At 45.8% G+C, this 21,705-nt stretch overlaps 1 pseudogene; it reads right to left on the reverse strand.

Moving 5' to 3' along the window:
* Positions 1-8,475: 8,475 nt before the first annotated feature.
* The window catches only part of LOC140411393 (paxillin-like), a 34,139-nt pseudogene continuing 20,909 nt past the window's right edge, over positions 8,476-21,705 (reverse strand).

The following is a 21,705-nucleotide window of genomic DNA, read 5'->3' on the forward strand; positions in this document are numbered from 1 at the left end:
CTCTGCTGAGTAGAACGGCACTACTGTCTGCTTCACCCGATGCCTGTGTCAATGCATTTGCATTGAGCATTTATCGTATGTCCTATGTTTTGTCATGTATTGAATGTTCTGTCTGGACTACGCAGAAAAATCCTTTAAGCTGTAGTTCGGTACACGGGATAATAAATCAAATCAAATCCAAATCAACAGGAAAGGACACAGCACCCATCCGTGGGGAACACCATTGGACTCAGGCTTCCAGTCACAAAAACAACATTAGATCATCACCCTCTGTCTCCTGTCATGGCAATCTCTTCAAGACGTGCAAGAGCATCGGCATGGATACCACCATTATACGTGAGAAGACCACCCATCAGGTACGCGGTACATACTCGTGCGGCTCGGCCAACGTTGTCTACCTCATACGCTGCAGGAAAGGATGTCCCGAAGCGTGGTACGTTGGCGAGACCATGCAGACGCTGCGACAACGAATGAACGGACATTGCGTGACAATGACCAGGCAGGAATGTTCCCTTCCAGTCGGGGAACACTTCAGCAGTCAAGGGCATTCAGCTTCTGATGTCCGGGTAAGCGTTCTCCAAGGCTGCCTTCAGGACACGCGACAACGCAGAATCGCTGAGTTGAGGCTTATAGCCAAGTTCCGCAAACATGAGTGCGGCCTCAACTGGGACCAGGATTCAAGTCGCATTACATTCATCCCCCACCATCTGGCGTGCGAAATCCTACCAACTGTCCTGGCTTGACACACTTCACACCTCTTTAACTTAGGGTTACCCCATCTCTGGATCTGTAATGATTTAATCACCTGCTAATGCTCGCATTCCAAGTATTGTCTGGCATCGTTGAATCTGTCTATATATATATGTATCTGGAACATACCTCTTCATTCACCTGAGGAAGGAGCAGCGCTCCGAAAGCTAGTGACATCGAAACAAACCTGTTGGACTTTAACCTGGTGTTGTAAGACTTCTTACTGTGCTCACCCCAGTCCAACGCAGGCATCTCCACATCCTGTCACCATGTTAGTTTTTCTTCTATGTTGCCACATTTCCCTGGATCCCTTGTGTTCTAGATAAACATACCGTAATATCGCTGGGAGTGCCCAGACTCTAACATTATTCCTTGTGAAGTTACACAAACATTACTAGCCACGATCCTGCATTATTGAACGAAAATGGTTAGTCTCATAGATGAAAAAGATTCACGGTCGTGGTCATACAGTGAGTTCGGAATTAGATAGGTTCAAGATATGATGCAAGAAATGCCTGTGCGTTAAAGCTTGGGAATAGATCGCCAGCGATTATTTAATAATTAACCAATGAGTATTGAATATCAGGCATATCTGCGGTCTCTTTGTCGTTGAGAACATTAATTTTAAAGGCAATGGAGAGAATACATTGTGTAAGCGAGCTGCAGTGATGCTGAGGGTCATGTCGTTGGTTCGACATAAATTAAAGCTGGAAAATTTGGATATTTTATCAAGCATAATAAAGTGATAATTTAACAAAGCTTTTCAACTTCAGGAATAGCGTCACATTATTGTATTTTGTTTGTTAGTCAGTGACACTGGCGATCGACAGAGAAACCTTACACGTAGATGTGCAGAAAGGTTAGCAGAAACCTCTTTTTGCCAAGAGTTGCTTTGAGCATGGAATAGTCTGTCGCACAGTATGGTCAAGGGAAGAATAGGAGAGCATTTGAAGCCGGCATATGAAATTTGTATGGAGAATGAGGGACGCAAGTTTAATATATTTTCAGTGATTTTTCAAAAATTCGAGAACAGATCGAGTGGAGGAAATGATCTGCAGTGATTCAATACATTTCTATTCGTTTCGTATGGCCTTCAATTCCGTCTTTATTTCTCTTCATATCTTTCCAGATTAGCAACACGCCGACGGGACATCTACTACACAGTGTATTAAAGACAAGCACGCAGCAAGTTAGGTCGCCAGGGGTGCAACAGTCACACATGGCGTACAAGTTAACACTGTCTGCATGGCCTCTTCCATCGCATAATTATTCACCCTTGTTTGATATGGAACGTTGCCCACAACCGTAAGACTGGAACACGTCGTGTCTATTCGGCCCGTCGTGGTGCCCCTCCATTTAGAGCGGTCGTGGACATTTCCTGGCAGCGGAATTATCTTGTCTCATCGGACGAGACCCCTCCCCCTCTTCATCCCCGTCAAATCCGCGGGTTTCGCGGCGGTGTGGTATGTCTTCAATGGGAAAACCCATTCCTATCGGGAGGAGCAGCGAATGCCTCTGACAACAAACAGGTGCTGCCACCCGCTACCCAGAAACGGCGGGAGGCTGGATGATCCCATCCAATGACTGACCTGAACAAGGACTGGATTCTCTGATCATCCCAGCCGCGTAATTCTCTGCATCAGTGAATGTATTTCCGAAAGAAATAGAGATGTTTCTAGACTCTCAATATGTCAAGGGGAAAGGGCCAAGCGTGGGAATATGATGTTAAAATAGGGAATCAGCCATGATCACATTAAATAGCGAAACAGGCTCAAAGGGTCAAGCGGCGTATTCCTGCTTCTATTTCTATGTTTCTATCTTGACCCTTTTGCATTGGTTGTAAACTTCATATTCTCATGACTATTTTGGGAAAGAGGATACGTTTTAATTAGATTCTCGCTAACAATCTTACATTGATACTCTCTAATAGTGTTCTGCTGGAGGAAGAATCCTTCCCCAAAATCGTCTGAAATGAAAGTTTGGTACTTGTTTCTACAATTGGTAAATGTTTATAAGGTGGTGGCATTGGTAATGTATGAGTACCGAGAACATTTAGGACCAACGGGCCCAATCTCAGAGTAAGGGCAACACATCTGAGACAGAGATGAGATGGAATTTCTTCCAGCAGAGGCCAATGAGTCTGTGGAATCGTTTACCGCAGAGAGCTGTGGAGGATGAGTTATTCATTAACTTTGTTCAAGGCAGAGATATATTTATTTTGAATCAGTAATGGAATCAAAGGATAGGGGATAAAGCAGGAAAGTGGAGTTGGAGATTATGGTTGGGATTCTCTGTTCCGCCCGGCAGCCCGCCCCTTCCCGTGGGTGTCCAGGCAGCATGGGATGGCTTAATTGGGAATTTCCACTGACGACCACGGCATTCATTGGTAGAAAGTTCCATGGGTGAGATTCTCTGTCCCAACAGCACCATTTTCCGGTGCGGCATGCCCCCGCCATCAGCAGGATGTTCTGTTCCCACAGCCGGCCAATGGCGTTTCTCTGAAGTGGAGGATTCCGACGACAAAGAATCACACAGGTTTACCACTCTCTGAGTCAAAGGCGACACGGTAGCACAGTCGTTAGCACAGTTGTTTCACAGCTCCATGGTTCCAGTTTCGATTCCTGGCCTGGGTCACTGTCTGTGTGCAGTCTGCACGTTCTCCATGTGTCTGCGTGGGTTTCCTCCGGATGCTTTCGTTTCCTCCCACAGTCTAACGTTGTGCAGGTTATGTAGATTGGAATGATAAATTGGCCTCAGTGCCCAAAAATGTTAGGTCGGTTCATTAGGTTCCGGGGATAGGGTGGAGATGGGGGCCTGAGTAGGGTGCTATTTTAAAGGGCCGGTGCAGATTCGATGTGCCGAATGGCCTCCGGCATTGAAAATTCTATGATTCTAAATGTATCCAGCTCGGTCCTAAATGGTCCACACCCAATTCTGAGACTCTGATCCCTTGTCTGGAACCCTGCCCCGTCCCCTAACCATAGGAAACAACATATCTGCATTTACTCTGTCTAGTCTTCTGAGAATGTATGTGTTTCAATGACATCACCTCTCATTCTTCCAAATTTCAGTGAATACGTGCCCAGTCGACCCAAACTCTCCTCAGATGGAAATCTTTCCATCCCAAAAATCATTCTGATGAAGCTATGCTGTGCTCCGGCCGTGTCAAGTATGTCGTTTCTTAGTTAAGGGTCTAAAACTGCACACTGTACTCCAGGTATGATCTCACCAAAGCCCCGTAAATCTGCATTGACATATTCCGTACTCAAGCCCTCTTGCAATGAAGGTCAACCTATCATTTCCCTTATTAACTGCTTGCTCTAGCTTCTCGCTTGCTTTAAATGACTGGTGTACTCGGACACCCAGGTTTAGTTTACCTCAACACATCCCAATCTATCACCATTTAAATAACACTCTACCATTCTGCTTTCCGTTCAAGTGGATAACGTCACCTTTCTCCACAAGTTACTGCATCCGTAATGTATTTGCTACTCACACAACTTGTCTAAATCACCTTGAAGCCTCTTAACATCTTCCACAGCACTCACATTCCCACAAATGTTCGTGTTGACAACAGACTTGGATATATAGTTTTTGCTTCCAACATCCAATTCCATTGATGCATGTTGTGAATAGTTGGGATCCAAGTACTTATCCCTGTGGGACCCCACTGATCATTGCCAGTTACTTCAAAAAATGCCAGTTTATTCCTACTCTTTGTTTCATATCTGTTAAAAGATTTGCAGCCTATGCCAAGTTAAAGTGAATAATATAGAGGCATGTAAGGGGGAACGAGAGAAGCATATGAGGGAGAATCAAAATAAGGAACACGGTAATAAATTCAGGTAAGGAAAGCTGGGAGAAGGCTCGATTGACTTATAATCAGTTGAGCCTGATTCGTCCACAAGATGATAGCATATGGTGGAGGAATGATGCAGAAGCGTATATTTTACCCTTAACAAGTTTATTCGTCAAACAGCTCAGTGGACACAAAGATTGGTTATCTCTGCACCGAATACTCGATGTGATGCCACAAAGTGTTAGGAAATCGCCACATATGTCAGTTCTCATTTGTTTGCCGCCTGGAATCTATGACCCTGAATTGTATGTGGGTTTAACACTACAACTACATTTAAACACACCTTGGTCGCCGCCGTACGCGTGAGCACGCACTCCATAAGCCTCTCTTTTCTACTCAGAGTATTTAGTGAACTGCCTTTCACTAGTTTTTTCTACCCCCCTGCTAGACGTGCTGGAAAGTCAAACACTTCATTTTAACCCTCAGTATCGCACCCAGATAATATTTTGAATCTATCTTGTTTCCTATTTTCTTTCAAATGCACGAACACATTTTTCTTCCACATTCCCAAAACGTTATAAACGCCTTTCGTTTGTCAACGCCAGCACTGCGATATTTCAAAGTTGATCTTTCTAGCGGCATACTGGTGGTTACTGGAATATTATGAAGACACTTGCACAGGAACACAAAATGCACAATGCTTTTACCCTGCGTGGCTGATCGGATTGTGATATTAAATCCAATTTCCTCCAATTAAACTGGTACTGGGGAGATATACGTATTATGTTATATTTATAGAATAACTGGGTCCGGTACAGAATATGAATATAGATAATCATTGAGTTACAATCCAGATGTGAAACCTAATTAGGTAAACACAAAAATAATTAATTGATGGATACAGTGTGATCAATGGAAACAGAAGTGTAGTGAGGTTGAGTTCGATTATAGTACATGGTGGAGGAGTGAGACAGAAGCGTATATTTTTCCTTTCACAAGTTTATTCTTCAAACATGTCAGTGCAGTTACAACCTGGCCTGGACGAGTGAATTGGATGTACCATTGCCAGGTTTGCGATAACAATAATATTGGAAGCAAGTGGTGAGGATGACAGTCTACAGAGGGATATGGACAGGTTAGGTGAGTTGGCAAAAACTTGGCAGGCCGAATGTAACATAGGAAAATGGGAGCTATGCACTTTTGTAGGAATATGAAAGGAGTTAGAACATAGAACAAGCAAAATACAGCACAGAACAGGCCCTTCCGCCCACGATGGTGTGCCGAACATTTGTCCTCGATTAATCATAGATTATCATTGAAGTTACAGTGGAGAAGGAGGCCATTCTGCCCACTGAGTCTGCACCGGCTCTTGGAAAGAGCACCCTACCCAAGGTCAACAGCTCCACCCATCACTAAGGGCAATTTTGGACACTAAGGGCAATTTACCATGGCCAATCCACCTAACCTGCACATCATTGGACTGTGGGAGGAAACCGGAGAACCCGGCGGAAACCCACGCACATATGGGGAGGATGTGCAGACTCCACACAGACAGTGACCCAAGGCGGAATCGAACCTGGTCCCTGGAGCTGTGAAGCAATTGTGCTATTCACAATGTTACCGTGCTGCCCTTAAGAACAAATAAATCGACACTATATCACTTTACCGTAATCCATGTACCTATCCAATAGCTGCTTGAAGGTCCCTAATGTTTCCGACTCAACTACTTCCACAGGCAGTGCATTCCATGCCCCCACTACTCTCTGGGAAACGAACCTACCTCTGACATCCCCCCCTATATCTTCCACCATTCACCTTAAATTTATGTCCGCTTGTAATGGTTTGTTCCACCCGGGGAAAAGGTCTATGACTGTCTACTCTATCTATTCCCCTGATCATCTTATAAACCTCTATCAAGTCGCCCCTCATCCTTCTCCGTTCTAATGAGAAAAGGCCTAGCACCCTCAACCTTTTCTCGTAAGACCTACTCTCCAATCCAGGAAACATCCTGGTAAATCTCCTTTGCACCTTTTCCAAAGCTTCCACATCCTTCCTAAAATGAGGCGACCAGAACTGTACACAGTACTCCAAATGTGGCCTTACCAAAGTTTATTACAGCTGCATCATCACCTCACGGCTCTTAAATTCAATCCCTCTGTTAATGAACGCGAGCACACCATAGGCCTTCTTCACAGCTCGGTCCACTTGAGTGGCAACTTTCAAAGATGCATGAACATAGACCCCAAAACCTCTCTGCTCCTCCACATTGCCAAGAACTCTACCGTTAACCCTGTATTCCGCATTCATATTTGTCCTTCCAAAATGGACAACGTCACACTTTTCAGGGTTAAACTCCATCTGCCACTTCTCAGCCGAGCTCTGCATCCTATCTATGTCTTTTTGCAGCCGACAACAGCCCTCCTCACTATGCACAACTCCACCAATCTTCTAATCGTCTGCAAATTTTCTGACCCACCCTTCAACTCCCTCATCCAAGTCATTCATGAAAATCACAAACAGCACAGGACCCAAAACTGATCCCTGCGGTACGCCACTGGTAACTGGGATCCAGTCTGAATATTTGCCATCCACCACCACTCTCTGACTTCTATCGGTTAGCCAGTTCGTTATACAACTGGCCCAATTTCCCACTATCCCATGCCTCCTTACTTTCTGCAGAACCCTACCATGGGGAAACTTATCAAATGCCTTACTAAAATCCATGTACACTACATCCACTGCTTTACCTTCATCCACATGCTTGGTCACCTCCTCAAAGAATTCAATAAGACTCGTAAGGCAAGACCTACCCCTCACAAATCCGTGCTGACTATCCCTAATCAAGCAGTGTCTTTCTAGGTGCTCAGAAATCATATCCTTCAGTACCCTTTCCATCACTTTGCCTACCACCGATGTAAGACTAACTGCCCTGTAATTTCCAGGGTTATCCCTAGTCCCCGTTTTGAACAGGGGCACGACATTCGCCACTCTCCAATCCTAATATTATTTAAATAGAGAAATGCTGCAGAAAGCTGCAGAACAGAGAAATTTGGGAATTCTCATGCAGAAGTCACACAAAGCTGACATACACATTCATCAGGCAACTGGGGAGGAAATGTGTATGTTTGTATTTATTTCAAAGGGATTGGGGCATAGAAATATGCGATTCTTGCTATAATTATAACAAGGCACTCATTAGATAATACCTGGAATATTGTGTATAATTTTGCTTCCCTCATCTAAGGAAAGATACACTGGCATTGGAGGCTGTCTAGAGAAATTGCACTAGGTTGATTCCGCATACAGAGGGATTTTCTTATGAGGAAACGTTCAGTAGATTGGGCCTATACGCATTGATGTTTAGAAGAATGAGAGGCAACCTTATTGAGATATATGGAATTCTCAGTGGACTTGACAGGATAGATGTTAAAAGGATGTTTCTTATTGAGCGAAAGTCTAGGACCAGAGGGAATGATCGCAGAGCAAGGATTCTTCCATTCAAGACAAAACATGAGGAGTACTTTCTTCGGTTAGAGGGTAGTGATTCTGCGTAATTCTTTCCCGCATAGAGCTGCAGAGGCTGGGTCGTTAAGTATGTTAAAGGCTGAGATAAACCAATGTTTAATCAGTAATGCGATAAGGTGGACTGCGGGTTTGAGGGTTATCCCATCATATCATTCATGATCTCATTGAATCGTGCAGATAACTCAATGGGCCGAATGATCTACGGTTGCTCTCATGCTATATGGCTACAATCAGTTCATCAATAACATTTCAGTTAAGCAAACAATTGCAGCGAAGCATGATTAATCGTTTCGTTTGGATCCACATTCCTTGATAATTAGTTTTCAAAAACGTTGGCTGTTTGGGGGGCGAACGTTTTTGACTGGGAGATGCATGACTTGGAGAAGCTTGATCGGTTACATTTATTGTAAAGGGAAGAGTGTGTTATAGCAAGCGTTGCAGTAAGGCTTGTTGTTGTTCTCCTTGAAGACACCGTGACTGAGCTGCTTTAGGCAGGAGGCGCAGACAAATTGCTCCGGGTGGAACCTCATCCCGTGGCTGCAATGCAGCGTCCATTGATGGGCTTTTGACATCCATTGCACAACGACCCCTGCCGCTGGTGATAGTTCAACTCGCAGTAGGGCATTCCACCGACCTGAAAGAAACTGCCGCTCAAAAACGGGGTGAGGCAATCCTAGGTTGGAAAAAAAACAAGGGGAACCCTATCATTTGACCTTGAAAGGCATTACCAGCACTAAATTCAACATCCTACGGGTGGGGAAGGGGTACTATTTAGCAGAAACTGAACCAGTCTAGTCATATGAAGAACATGCCTGCCAGAGTAGATCATGGGGCAGGAATCCTGTGGAGTGTAACTGACTTCCTGACTCTCCAAGACGTATCATCTATAAGACACAAGTCAAGAGTGCGATGGAATACTCTCCAATTGCCTGGATGAGTGCAGCTCCAAGAATACCAGAGAAGCTCAACACCATCCAGGACAAGGCAGCCCCGCTTAATTTCACCCCTTCCAGAAATATTCTGCCACCACCGTCATACAGTACCAGCCGTGTGTACCATCTACATCATCTACAAGAGTCCTCAACAGTGCTTTCACGTAGCACTTTCACAGCAATAACCTGCTCACGGTTGCTCAGTTTGGGTTCCGCAGGATCACTCAGCTCCGGACTTCGTCATAATCTTTCTTCAAACATGGAGAAAAAGCTGAATGTCAGAGGTATAGCGAGTGCGGCTGCCCTTGACATCAGGGCAGCATTTGACCGAGGTTGGCATCAAGGAGCCCTTTCTAAACTGGAGTCATTGGCGATCAGGGGGAAAGCTCTCCATTGGTGAGAGTCATACCTGGCACAAAAGAAGCTGGTTGTACAGTTGGAGGTCAATTATCCCAGCTGCAGGACATCACTGCAGGAGTTCCTCAGTGTAGTGTCCTGGACCCAACCATCTTCAGCTGCTTCAATAATGACCTCCCTTCCATCATAGGGTCAGAAGTGGGAGTGTTTGCGGATGACTGCACAATGTTCAAAACCATTGGGACGTGGACATCGCTGATTAGGCCAGGATTTATTGCCCGTCTCTTGTTACCCTTTAGAAGGTGGTGCTGAGTTGCCCTCTTGAACAGCTGCAGTCCTTAAGTTGTAGGTCCATTCCCCATACTAGGAGGGCGGGAGTCACATGTAGGCCAAACCAGTTATGGACAGCAGATTTCCTTCAGTAAAAGAAGTCAGCGAAAAGATGGTTCTTATGACAATGAGCAATGGTTTCGTGGTCTTCGTTAGACTTTTAATTACCGATTTTTTAATGGAATTGAAATTTCACCATCTGCTGTGGCAGGATTGTTCTAATTCTCTCGGGTCTGGGGACAATTCCCACCGCGACAGATGGTGGAATTGGAATTCAATACATATGTAGAATTAATGATGACCATAAAACAATTTGAAATACCCATCTGGTTCACTATTGTTCTTTAGGGAAGGAAATCTGCTCTCCTTTTCTATGAGTCCAACTCTACAGCAATGTACTCGTCTCTTAAACGACACAGCAAGCTATTCCATTCAAGCGCAAAACAGGTATTGGCAATAAAGGTTGTATCAGCCAGTGGTGCTCATCTCATGAAGAAATATATAGAAACGTAGAAAACAGGAGCAGGGGAGGCCATTCGGCCCTTCGAGACTGCTTCGATTTCATTACGATCATAGCTGATCATCCAACTCACTAGCCTAATCCCGCGTTCCCCCACATTCTTTGATCCCCTTCGCCCAAAGGGCTATATCCAATTGCTACTTGAAAATATACAATTGGCCTGTGGTAACGAATTCCACAGGTCGACCACTCCCTGGCTAAATAGGTTTCTCCTCATGTCTGTCCCAAATGGGCTACCCCGTATCCTCAGACAGTGACCCCTCGTTCTGGACATACGCACCATCGGAGACATCCTTCCTGCACGTACAGCATCTAGACCTGTTGGAATTCTATAGGTTTCCAAGATCCCACCCCTAATTCTGCTCAACTCCATTGAATACAATCCTAACTGATTCAAGCTCTCCTCCTGTCAGTCCCACCATCCCAGGAATCAGTCTGGTAAACATTCACTGCACTCCCTATCGATCAAAAACATCCATCCTCAGATAAGGAAACCAAAACAGCATACAATATTCCAGGTGTGGCCTTCCCAAAGTCCCCTATAATAGCAGCAAGATATCCCTGCTCCTGTACTCGATTCCTCCTGCTAGTAATGTCAACATACAATTCGCCTTCTTTGCCGCCTGTTGTGCTTACCTTCAGTGACTGGTACGCAAAAAGTAATCAATCTTTCTGGAAAAAAAATCCAATTAACATCCGTATCCAGAGCATTCAATCCATTTTCTAACGCTGTCCATGTCAAATTCCACATTACAAGTTCCATGTCCTGACTACCCGCACTGATTCTAATAGCTTCTTTTTAAATACCCAGTGGTTAGCACGTCTTTTCTTTAGAAAGCTCGGATTCAATTCCGGCCTTGGGAGATTTTGTGGACTTTTCACTTGCTCTGGGCATTTTGCATAATTTCCTTCGAGTGCTCCTGTTTCCTCCCATAGTCCAGCAATGTGGTTAGGTGAATTGACCACTCTAAGTTGCCCCTCGTGTCCCAATATGTGCATGTTCGGATTAAAGAATGGGTCTGGGTACTGTGCCCTTTTGGATAGTCGTTACTGACCTGATGGGCCGAATGACCTCCTTCTACGTTGTTGGGATTCTGTGATCTATGATTATATTCTGTGATCTATCAATTCCATCACATATTTTATTAGGCGCAAAATGTAACATCTCGGAGAATTCATGTCTGAACAGAAATTTGAGAAAACGAAATTCAAAATTTTAATCACCAGCTTTCGGGGCGTAGCTCCTTCATCAGTGAGTGATGACGTGCGTTACACAACATACATAGACAAAGCCAATGATGCAAGATGATACTTTGAAAGCAAATCTTTGCAGGTAACTAACTCTTTAGAGGTTCTGCCGTTGCGACTGGAGAGAGGGCTAATCACCGGTTAAAGAGGTGTGAATTGTCTCAAGCCAGAACAGTTGATAGGGTTTCGCAAGCCCAGGCCAGATGGGTTAAACGTAGTGAGGCATGAATCACACTCGTGGGACGCGGCCAACATTTTCTATCTCATATGCAGCAGGAAAGGATATCCCGAGGTGTGGTACATCGGCGAAACCATGCAGATGCTGCGACAATGAATGGATGGACATCGCTCGACAATTACCAGGCAAGAATGTTTCCTTCCAGTCCGAGAAAATTTCATCGGTCAAGGGCATTCAGCCTCTGTTCTTTAGTTAAGGGTTCTCCCAGGAGGCCATCAGGGCGCATGATAACGCAGAATCGCCGAGCAGAAACTGATAGGCAAGTTCTGCACTCAAGAGTACATCCTCAACCGGAATCTTGGATTCATGTCTCACTATTCTTGGCGGGGGGGGGGGGGGGGGGGGGGGGCTAAATGTCGTGAGACATGAATCCAGGATTCAGGTTGAGGGCGCACTCAGCAACCAAGCAGGAGTCCTCCAGCAACACGTCACAAACCAGCCACTTTTAACACAAAGAAAAACAGGATAACATGCTTGGTGAATGCCATTGCATGCAATGTCTCCTCTAAGGTGCACTCTATCGAGATTCGCTGGCTCGAACACCTAGACATCGCAACCTGACGTTATGTTTACTTAAACCATTCTAACCTTTCAAAAATAAATATCGAAATTGCGAGATAAACTCAGCAGGTCCAGCAGCATCTGTGGACAGAGAAATAGAGTGACGGTTTCGAGTATGCGTCACCCTCTGAGAAGACCAGCTTAACAATGACCAATCGAGATCATCAATCAATGTCACTCTACCATTCCATAAAAACATTTAAAAAGGGAAATAGCATGGATTGATTTCAACAAATCTCGTTGCATTCCCAGAGAGAATGGAATGGGTGGATTTCTGATTTTTTTTTTTGATGGGGGGAAGGAGGCTTGCGTTCAACCTAAATATTAGTATTAGCTTCTGCGCTGTAGACTCTATCTAGTGCTGAGCTGGGAGCAGTTTTCATTGCCATTCGTGCAAATAAATCTGTACAATGTAGTTCAGAATAGGAATATCTGCCCCTGGAGCATCCTAATATTCTACACTAATGCCACCAACAATGATATATATGCTACAAAGGACAGCGCCATATATAAAAGCGCAGATTCTGATAAGGCACATTACAGCCTCAACATCAGGCCCAACATTGAGTTCAACAACTTCAGATGATGACCTGTTTTCTTCATCCTGACAACTTTTTGTTTATTTCTTTTGATTTTCCTTTCGTAATTTACCCACTCCTCCCCAGAAGACGGTCTGTCACTTATTCCTTTGTTTTGCTTCCACGTAACACTGATCTTTCTTCTCCCATTAACACATTTTGCAATCGTTCCTTCCTACCACTATCAGCACCTCCTTTAGTATTTAATGCTACCATTAACACCGCCGTTATCTTGTGTCCGTGACATCTTTGCCAATCTCTCCTTAGCTCCGACGTATCCCAGACCCCCTCACCTCCCCATCCCACCTCTCCCACTATAAAATCTATCACATTTCTACCCCTCTTATGCTCTGAGGAAGTCCCATGGATTCGAATCGTTAACTCTGATTCCATCTCCACAGATGTTGTCAGACGTGCTGAGTATATCGAGAATTTTCTGTGTTAAGTAGCCATTCCTGATCGATTTTCGACACAGGTCAAAAATATGAAACAGAGATTTGAAGCTAAACACTTTTGCAGACACAGCAGTACCACCTTGGCGACTTGCTGAATACCCCATGCGGTATTCACGTCCATTGACTTCAGCAGTTGTATAACAGCCAATTACAAGAAATCCTTCTATTTTGTGCTGCTCGCTAAATACAATTTAACTTTATTTCGGAATCTGATGTGTATTTCCATCTGGCGTGTATTCCGCACTCGTTAACTATTTAATAGGCCCATGCTGATGATACACAAAAAGTATTGCCCTGGCGCACATGCCATCCTTAGGATCGCATATCAACCTGAAACCCAATCTGTCCTCTCGGGTGGATGCAAGGAATAGGGCACAGAGCAGGTCATAGGAGAACGTAATCCCTCAGCTCACCGCCAGTGATGCAAACAATAAAGTGGCGATCGGATTGCTGCTTGTGATATCTCTCAATGCGATAGGTGGCACGTTTTCACCCGGCTGCACCCCCAAACTCCCGCCCCCCAAAACCATCATCGATCATAACATCAAAAGCATTCTTCATAAAGCGGACTGGGTCGTGATAAGATTGTGCATGCAACATAATTGCTAATCGGTTTTGCTTCTTTGGGAGCGCAGCAAGATATGCAAAATCTAAACGTGTTTCTTTTGATCAATGAGCACCTACCCTGCAGACAAAACATTCTGGGTGCCAGACGTTATTAAGCGCCGAAAGGTAGTTGTCCAAACCTGGGCGATCACAGCTGCCACACATGGGAGAAAACATGTTGGAAGTAGTCTTTGCGGCAATAGGCCTTCCCGTTTTTCTCGTGGTATCCTAAGGGAAAGAGAAAAAAGCGCGTGATGCACTTTCTGAATAGCATAGAGAACGAGGAAGAAAGTGGCATGATAGAGATAAAGGCGAGAAATACCGAATAACCAGATCGTCAACCAGTTACGAATTATGCCCAGCATTCAGTTCCATGAGCATGAATAGAATTCTGTATCAATTTTGTTTTGTAAGGCTGGTCCAATGAGAGCTTACTTCCGTGGCGTGCCTGTCTCAGGTTCAAATTCAACCCAGAAACGTGAACTGCCGCACTCCACATCAACATTTCGGATTAACCTCGGCAACCATCAAGTGAAAAGCAGACATAATATCGGAGGTACTTACGATTAATCTATTTAATATCCAACACAACTTGCATTACTCAAAATATTTCGGCCAACTGGCTAGTCAGCCAAATATAGAATTACAACTTTTGTTCCGTAACCTGTGAGTCACGAACAGACCAGTTAGGAGCAGGAATAGCCCTTACGGCCCATTGAATACGATAATTCATGGTCTGATTGTAACCTCAACCCCACGTTCCAGCTGACCCCGATAACCTTTCAACCCCTTGTTAATCAAGACTCTATCCATCTCTACCTTAAAAATATGAAAATATTCTGCTTCCACTGAGTTGAGGAAGAGAGTTCCAGAGGCTAAAGAACGTCTGAGAGAAAAACGTTCTCCTCATCGCTGCCTTCAATGAGCTACCCGTTATTTTGACCCCTAGTTCTCGATTCTCTGTCAAGAGGAAACATCCTCTCCACATCCACCAATACCAATATCTTAAAGATTTCAGGCACATCTGGAGCATATCCAAGTTTTTTTTCCCCTGTTCGGTACACTTCCATTTCCTTCACAAGATATTTTAAATGTGTGCATTATTGGTTTTGCTGCTCAGGGAAATACGTATTTCGGATACATGCCGTAAGGTGGCTTGTGCAGCGCTCGATGGCCTCTCTACCTTACAGCTCGGGTTAGAACTCAACTAAATAACTTGATAGCCAAGAAAGGTGCGCTGCTCTGGCAGCCAAACATGTGGATTGTCCAACTGTCTGTTTGATCGATGATAGATGGCAGATCCTTCTGTCATGTGCGAGTAGCAGGCAGTGAGAACGGGAGAGATAACTGGCCAGCCAAGTGCTTTAAATAATCACTTATGTTTGAATAAAATTCCATCCGCGACCAGTCCGCGACAGCACGGTTCATGGCTTTGAACTACAATAACTCATGCAAACGTTGCATTTAGCCTCAGCAAGTCAGACTCCACAAGGGGCCACTTGCCCCAATGGTTTGGTGGGTCAGTATGGATCGGAGTGGTGCACAACATTCCATTCTAGTACTGGAATTCATACATTCTAGATGCATTTGGAATCCTTGCGCCTTGACATTCAATGGCACGATCATCACTGAATCGCCCACCATCAACATCTCAGGGACAACAATTGACCTGAAACTCGATTGGAGAATCCAGAGAACAGAATGGCTACAAGAGCAATTTAGAGGCTGATATCTTGAAAGACAACTCTCTTTCTGACGCCAATAGTGACGGTGACTAGGGCCCGGGCTGAGTCCTGTCTGATAGGCGGGGTCCTGGGAGGATGGTCATGGCGGTTAGGAGGGGCATGGGCGTGAATGACAGCCGCTCAGCGTGGAACGTGCTAGGTTTGAGGGGACGGGTGAAGATAACACGTGTTTACACGCATTTATAGAGCCTCAATGCAGGCGTGGTGCTGTTACAGGAGACCCAGCTGAGGGTAAAGGATCAGATGAGGCTCAGGAAGGGGTGGATGAGCCTGGTGTTCGATTCAGCCTTGGAGAGTAGTGCCCCTTGGAGGTGACGACACTGGTGGGTAAACGGGTGAGGTTCCCGATGGAGAAGTTTGTGCCGGACCAGGGGAGCAGTACACGATAGTGACTGGTGCATTGGAAGGGTTGGCCTATGGTGTTGGTTTGCATATTATTCCCCAAACTGGAATGAAACTGGTTTTGTGAGGAAGATGTTAGCGGCCATACCGGGTGTGGAACTCATCAAGTTATATTGGGCGGCGGGGTTGGAATATGAAGTTGGGCCCGAAAGTGGTCAGGGCCCATCCATAATCGCTGGTCCCTTCAGGGGGTGGGGAGGGTGACGAAGGTGTAAGCTGGGTTCATAAAGGAGATGTGAGGGATGGACCCATGGAGGCATCTGTACCCGCAATGTAGGGAGTATTCCTTTTTTGTCACTGGTCCATAAGGTGTACTCGAGGATGAACTATTTTGTGGCAGTGAAGGCTGCTAAATGGGGTGAAGAAGAAACAGTATTCGGCGACCGTGATATCGGGCCATGCTACAGTCTGGATGTGGGCTTGAAGTTGGGTCCGGCCCACAGGTTAGCGTGGAGACTGGTTGTGGGCTTGGTGAAGACCCAAATTTGTGATCAAGATGAGGAAGGTGATTGGAGATTAGCCAAAATGGGGAGCTCTCGTCGTCGGTGGTTTGGCAGGCGTTGAAGGCGGTAGTGAGGGGTAAGGTCGTCTCATTCAAGGTGAAGATGGGTAGAAGGCGCTGGAGGAGCGGCAGCAGCTGATAGAGGAGATTTTGGAGGTTGGTGGAAGATTTGCGGAGGATCCAGAGCCGGTCTACTGGGGAAAAGGAATGAGTTGCAGGCGAAGGTTGTTCTCCCCTCCAAGGGAAGGTTGGTTCTGCAGTTGAGGCGTGCACGGAGAGTTGTGTATGAGCATGATGAAAATGCTAGTCGATTGCTGGAGGGCCAGATCGGTCGGCAGGCAGCAGCGAAGGAGATGGTGCGGATTAGGGATGGAACGGGTGGGGTGGTGGTGATGTCGGTACAGATGAATAATGTGCTTGGGGGCGTTTATAGGGGCTTGCATACGTCGACACTACTGGAGGATGAGTCGGAGATGTGAGAGTTTTTAGAGTGACAGGAGTGTCTTCGGGTCGGAGAGGAGGAGACGGACGGGTTGGAGGAACGATTGGGGGTGGAGGAAGTGCAGCAACAATAGGGAAGATGCAATCGGGAAATGTACCGGGGCCGGATGGGTTCCAGGTCCAGTTTTGTCAGACGTTTAAGGATACCTTGGTGCCGCTGATGGTGGAAATGTTTGAGGATGCGATGGGAAAAGACGGGTTGCTGGAGACATGAGACAGGCATCCATTTCATTATTACTCCAAAAGGAGAAGGATCCGGTGGAGTGTGGGTCGGAATGGCCAATTTTTCCACTGAACGTGGATGCCAAGATACTGGTGAAGGTGTCGGCGTTGAGACAGGAGGAGTGTCTTCCGAAGACAGTGGGAAGAGTGAGTGTTTTGCGGTGCCTTCCCCAGGTGCAGGTGCGGGAGAAGAAGAGTTGTCATTTCAGATTGTGGCAGCTCAGTTCAGGTATTTTGGGGTTCAGGTGGCGCGGGACTGGGCATGACCCCGTAAGCTTAACTTCTTGAGCCCGGTTGAGTGAGTTAAGCAGGATTTGGGGCGATGTGGCAGTCTTCCTTTGTCCTTGGATGACCGGGTGCAGGCAGTCAAAATGAATGTTTTTTTTCCAGTGCCAAATTCATTCATCCGAGGGGTGGGCAGGCTAGTGTCGTGTGGGCAGGGATGGTAGAGAGGACAAGGAATGCCGTGCTCTAAAGATGGCGGCAGTCTCGGGGATTGGCCCTTCCAAACCTCTTGCACTAATACTATTACGCTCACTCTTCCCTAAGTTCAATTTCCACCCGAAAACGCCACAAACTTCCTCAGCAACCCCATTATAGCTCTCCCCGATTAGCCCGGGTCTGAAATGTACAGCAGCAGATTATCTGCGCACAGAGGCAAGCTGTGGACCATACCCCTCACTATTCTGCTCCATTAGTCACAACCGCTCAGGCAAATAACCAAGGGCTCAATTGCCAATTCGAACAAAGGGGGAGATGGGGAATGATTGCTTCATTGCCCGCAATATTGCGAAATAACAGGAATTCATGTAATTTCCCACGCACACGTGCTTTCAGATCCTTGTAAAACAATTCCATTGGGCAGTAAGTGTCGAGATGGTGCGTGGCTAGAGTAAGGAGACGGAGGCTCTTTGTGTGTGGATGGAGACAGGTCATTTTCGGGCGCCGGTAACGGCACCTCTGCCATCCGCCACGGGGATCTATTTGGATAATCCTGTCGTGGTAGCCACGCCGGAGATTTTGGGGCAATTTTGGCAGCACTTCAAATTGAGGGTTTGGTCGAGGTTGGAGCCTGCGAGGCTGGATGAGATGTTCCGGGGATGGGAGGGACAAGGGTACAAGAGATGAAGGATTTGTTTCTGGTGGGGTGATTTGCAACTTTGAACGAGCTGGGGTGGATTATGGGCTACAGCGTGAGGAGGCCGTCAGCTATATTCAGGTGCAGTACTTTGCAAGAACGGTTCTCCTGAGCTTCCTCCTGGTTGTTGGAGGAGGTGCTGTCAGTAAGGGGGCGGTTGGAGAGTGGGGTTGTTTCAGCGAACTGCAACACTATTATGGAGGAGGCTAAGGAGTCCAAGGAGGAGATTAAGGCGAAGTGGGAGTAAGAGATGGAGATGGGACTGGAGGAAGGATTATGGTACGAAGTTCTGTGAAGGCGCAATGCCTCGTGTGGGACGCTGGGGTTGATTCTGTTAAAAGTGGCACAAAGGACACACTTAACGAAAGCAAGAATGAGCCGGCTATCTGTGGGGTGCGGGGGGGGGGTGTATCGTTAAGAGAGGTGTGGGAAGTGCCCCGCCAAGCATGTCCATATGCCCTGGTCCAGCCCGAAGTTGAAGAAATATTTGGGGTCGTTTTTCAGCATCATTTCCGAGGTTGTGCACGTGGAACTGGAGCCAGGGCCCCTGAAGGCCATTTTCGGGCTGTCATACCTGTCGGATCGACAGGCGGGAGCGGGAGCAGACATTTTCACCTTCGCTTAATTGATTGCTCACAGGCAGGTTTTGTTGGGGTGGAGGTGAACTTCGCCCCCTTGTGCCTCGGCCTGGCTGGCGGAACTACTGGAGTTCCTGTATTTTGGAAAAGGTAACATTTGCTCTGAGAGGGGCCGATGAGGGGTTCCACTAGAGATGTGGATTGTTTGTTTTACATGTTGGTGACCTGGTTTCTGTCAAGGAGCAATTGGGGGTGGGGGGTGGGGTGGGGGGGTGGGGGGATTGAGGGGGACGGTTGAGTTTGGAAGTATTGTTGTAAAAATGTAAAAACGTTGGAAGTATTTTGAAAAAAATAAACCTGTTAAAATTGTGCAAGTGTACATTTCTAGGCTGTGTGAAAGGTTGGAGTTTGATATTGTTCACGAAATGAATCCACATTTGGACGGAGCACGCCCAACGGTTTGGAGGTAACCATCGAGGTAGCTCTGAAAAACCAACCCTCGTTTTCAAATACGTCATCGCATTGCACATAGAAGAAATGTTCCGAATGCCAGGTTTTATCATGGCTGTGAGCACTTTCTGCAAAGTGAACGAAAACAGTATTTGATCCTTTGACATATGAAGAAAGGTCATAGAGTCATTGAGTCATACAGCACAGAAACGTCACTTTGGCCCATCGCGTCTTTACTGCTCAAAAACAACAACCTAAACATTATAATCCCATTTTACAACACTTGGCCTCTCGTCGTGTATGACGGATCACCAGTGCACATCTAAAATCCTTCGTAAATGTTATGAGGGTCGCTGCTTCAACACCTCTTTGAGGCAGCGAATTGCAAACTCACACCTTCATCTTGATAAAGAGTGTTTCCTCTGATCCTTTCTAAACCTCCTGCCCCTTACCTTCAATTTATGTCCCCCCGCTAATTGACCCTTCTACCATCCTCTCTACTCCATCTCTGCCACTCATAACTGTATGCATCTCAATCATGTCACCCTCAGTCTCCTCTGTTCCAACGAAAACAATCTAAATCTATCCAATCTCTTCATAACTAACACTCTCTCGGCAATATCCTGATAAATCTCTGTACCCCAACAGCGCGATCACATCCATCTATAATGTGGTTTCCAGAACTGAACACAATACTCTATATGTGGCCTAACCAACGTTTTATACAGTTTCAACATGACCTCCATGCTCTTAAACTCCATGCCACGGCTAACAAAGACAAGCATACCAAAAGCCTTCTTTACCATTGCATCCACCTGCTCTGCTATCTTAACAGACCGGTGTACATGCACGCAAAATTCCCCTGATTCTCGGTGCATCCCAGGATCCTACTTTTTTAATATATATTCCCTTTGTCTGCTTTGTCCTGTCGAAATTCATCACTTCGCACTTATCCGGATTGAATTACATTTGCCACTGATCAGCCCATCTGACATGCTCGTCTCTACCCTCCGGTAATCGAAGAATATTCTACTCACTATTTACCACCCCACCAATTTTCTTATCATCGCAAACTTATTAATCAATCGTCTTAAATTCATATCTAAACTATTTAATTAAATCACAAACAGCATGAGCCCCAACTGATACCCGCGGCACCCCACAAGACCCAGTTTTCCTGACAGAAAAACGAACCTCCACCATCACCCTCTGCTTCCTGCCACTCGGCCAATATTGGATCCAATTTGCCAAATCTCCTTGAATCCCACAGGTTCTTGCCTTCGCTATCAGTCTCTCATGTCGGCCTTATCAAAATCCTTGCTGAAGTTCAAGTAGACTTTGTCAAATGCATTTCCCCCAACTACACCTGGTCACCTCTTCGAAAATTTCAATTAAGGGCAGCACGGCTGCACGGTGGTTAGCACAGTTGCGTCACAGCTCTCGGGTCCCAGGTTCGATTCCTCGCTTGGGTCACTGTCTGTACAGTGTCTGCACATTCTCCCCGTATCTGCGTGGGTTTCCTCCGGGTATTCCGATTTCCTCCCAAAGTCCAAAGATGTGCAGGTTAGGTGCATTCGCTATGCTAAATTGCCCTTAGTGTCCAAAAAAGGTTAGTTGGTGTTACGGGGTAGGGCGGTAGTGTGGGGATGCGGTGGATATGTGGGCTTGGGTGGGGTGCTCTTTCTAAGGGCCGGTACAGACTCGATGGGCCGAAAGGCCTCCTTCTGCACTGTAAATTCTCAGATTAAATTGGTCATACATGACCTCCCCTGAACGAAACCATGGTGACTTTTCTTGATTAGTACCTGCCTCTCCAAATGCAGATTATTTATGACTCCGAATTTCTCCCAATAGCTTCCCCAGGACTGAGGTTAGACTGACTTCTCTGAAGTTTCCTTGTTTATCCCTTCCTCCCATAAATATTAGGATGCAATTATCTTTAAATTAGTGACTCAAGATGGATTTGTTACGGGTCCTGATGAAAAATAGAATGCCTTAGAAATGCTGGTTCAAATAACTTCACACTCATCTAATTAAAAAGTGCGTGTCCACAGCATACATAAATGTCCTTAGAGATGTAAAACAAGTTTTGGCTTCTTCTTGCCTATTTTAAACCACTAATGACCAGCAAGATTGATATCAGCTGTTTTGCATTATAAATGTCAGCTATTTCATTCTCTTGCTATCATTTATCTTACACCACCATTGCAATTAACCGTTATCGCAAATACCCATTTCATCCTGTGTCTCGGAACCATGTTTCTCAAT

The sequence above is a fragment of the Scyliorhinus torazame genome, chromosome 4 (genome assembly GCF_047496885.1).
Source record: "Scyliorhinus torazame isolate Kashiwa2021f chromosome 4, sScyTor2.1, whole genome shotgun sequence".
Taxonomy (NCBI): Eukaryota; Metazoa; Chordata; class Chondrichthyes; order Carcharhiniformes; family Scyliorhinidae; genus Scyliorhinus; species Scyliorhinus torazame.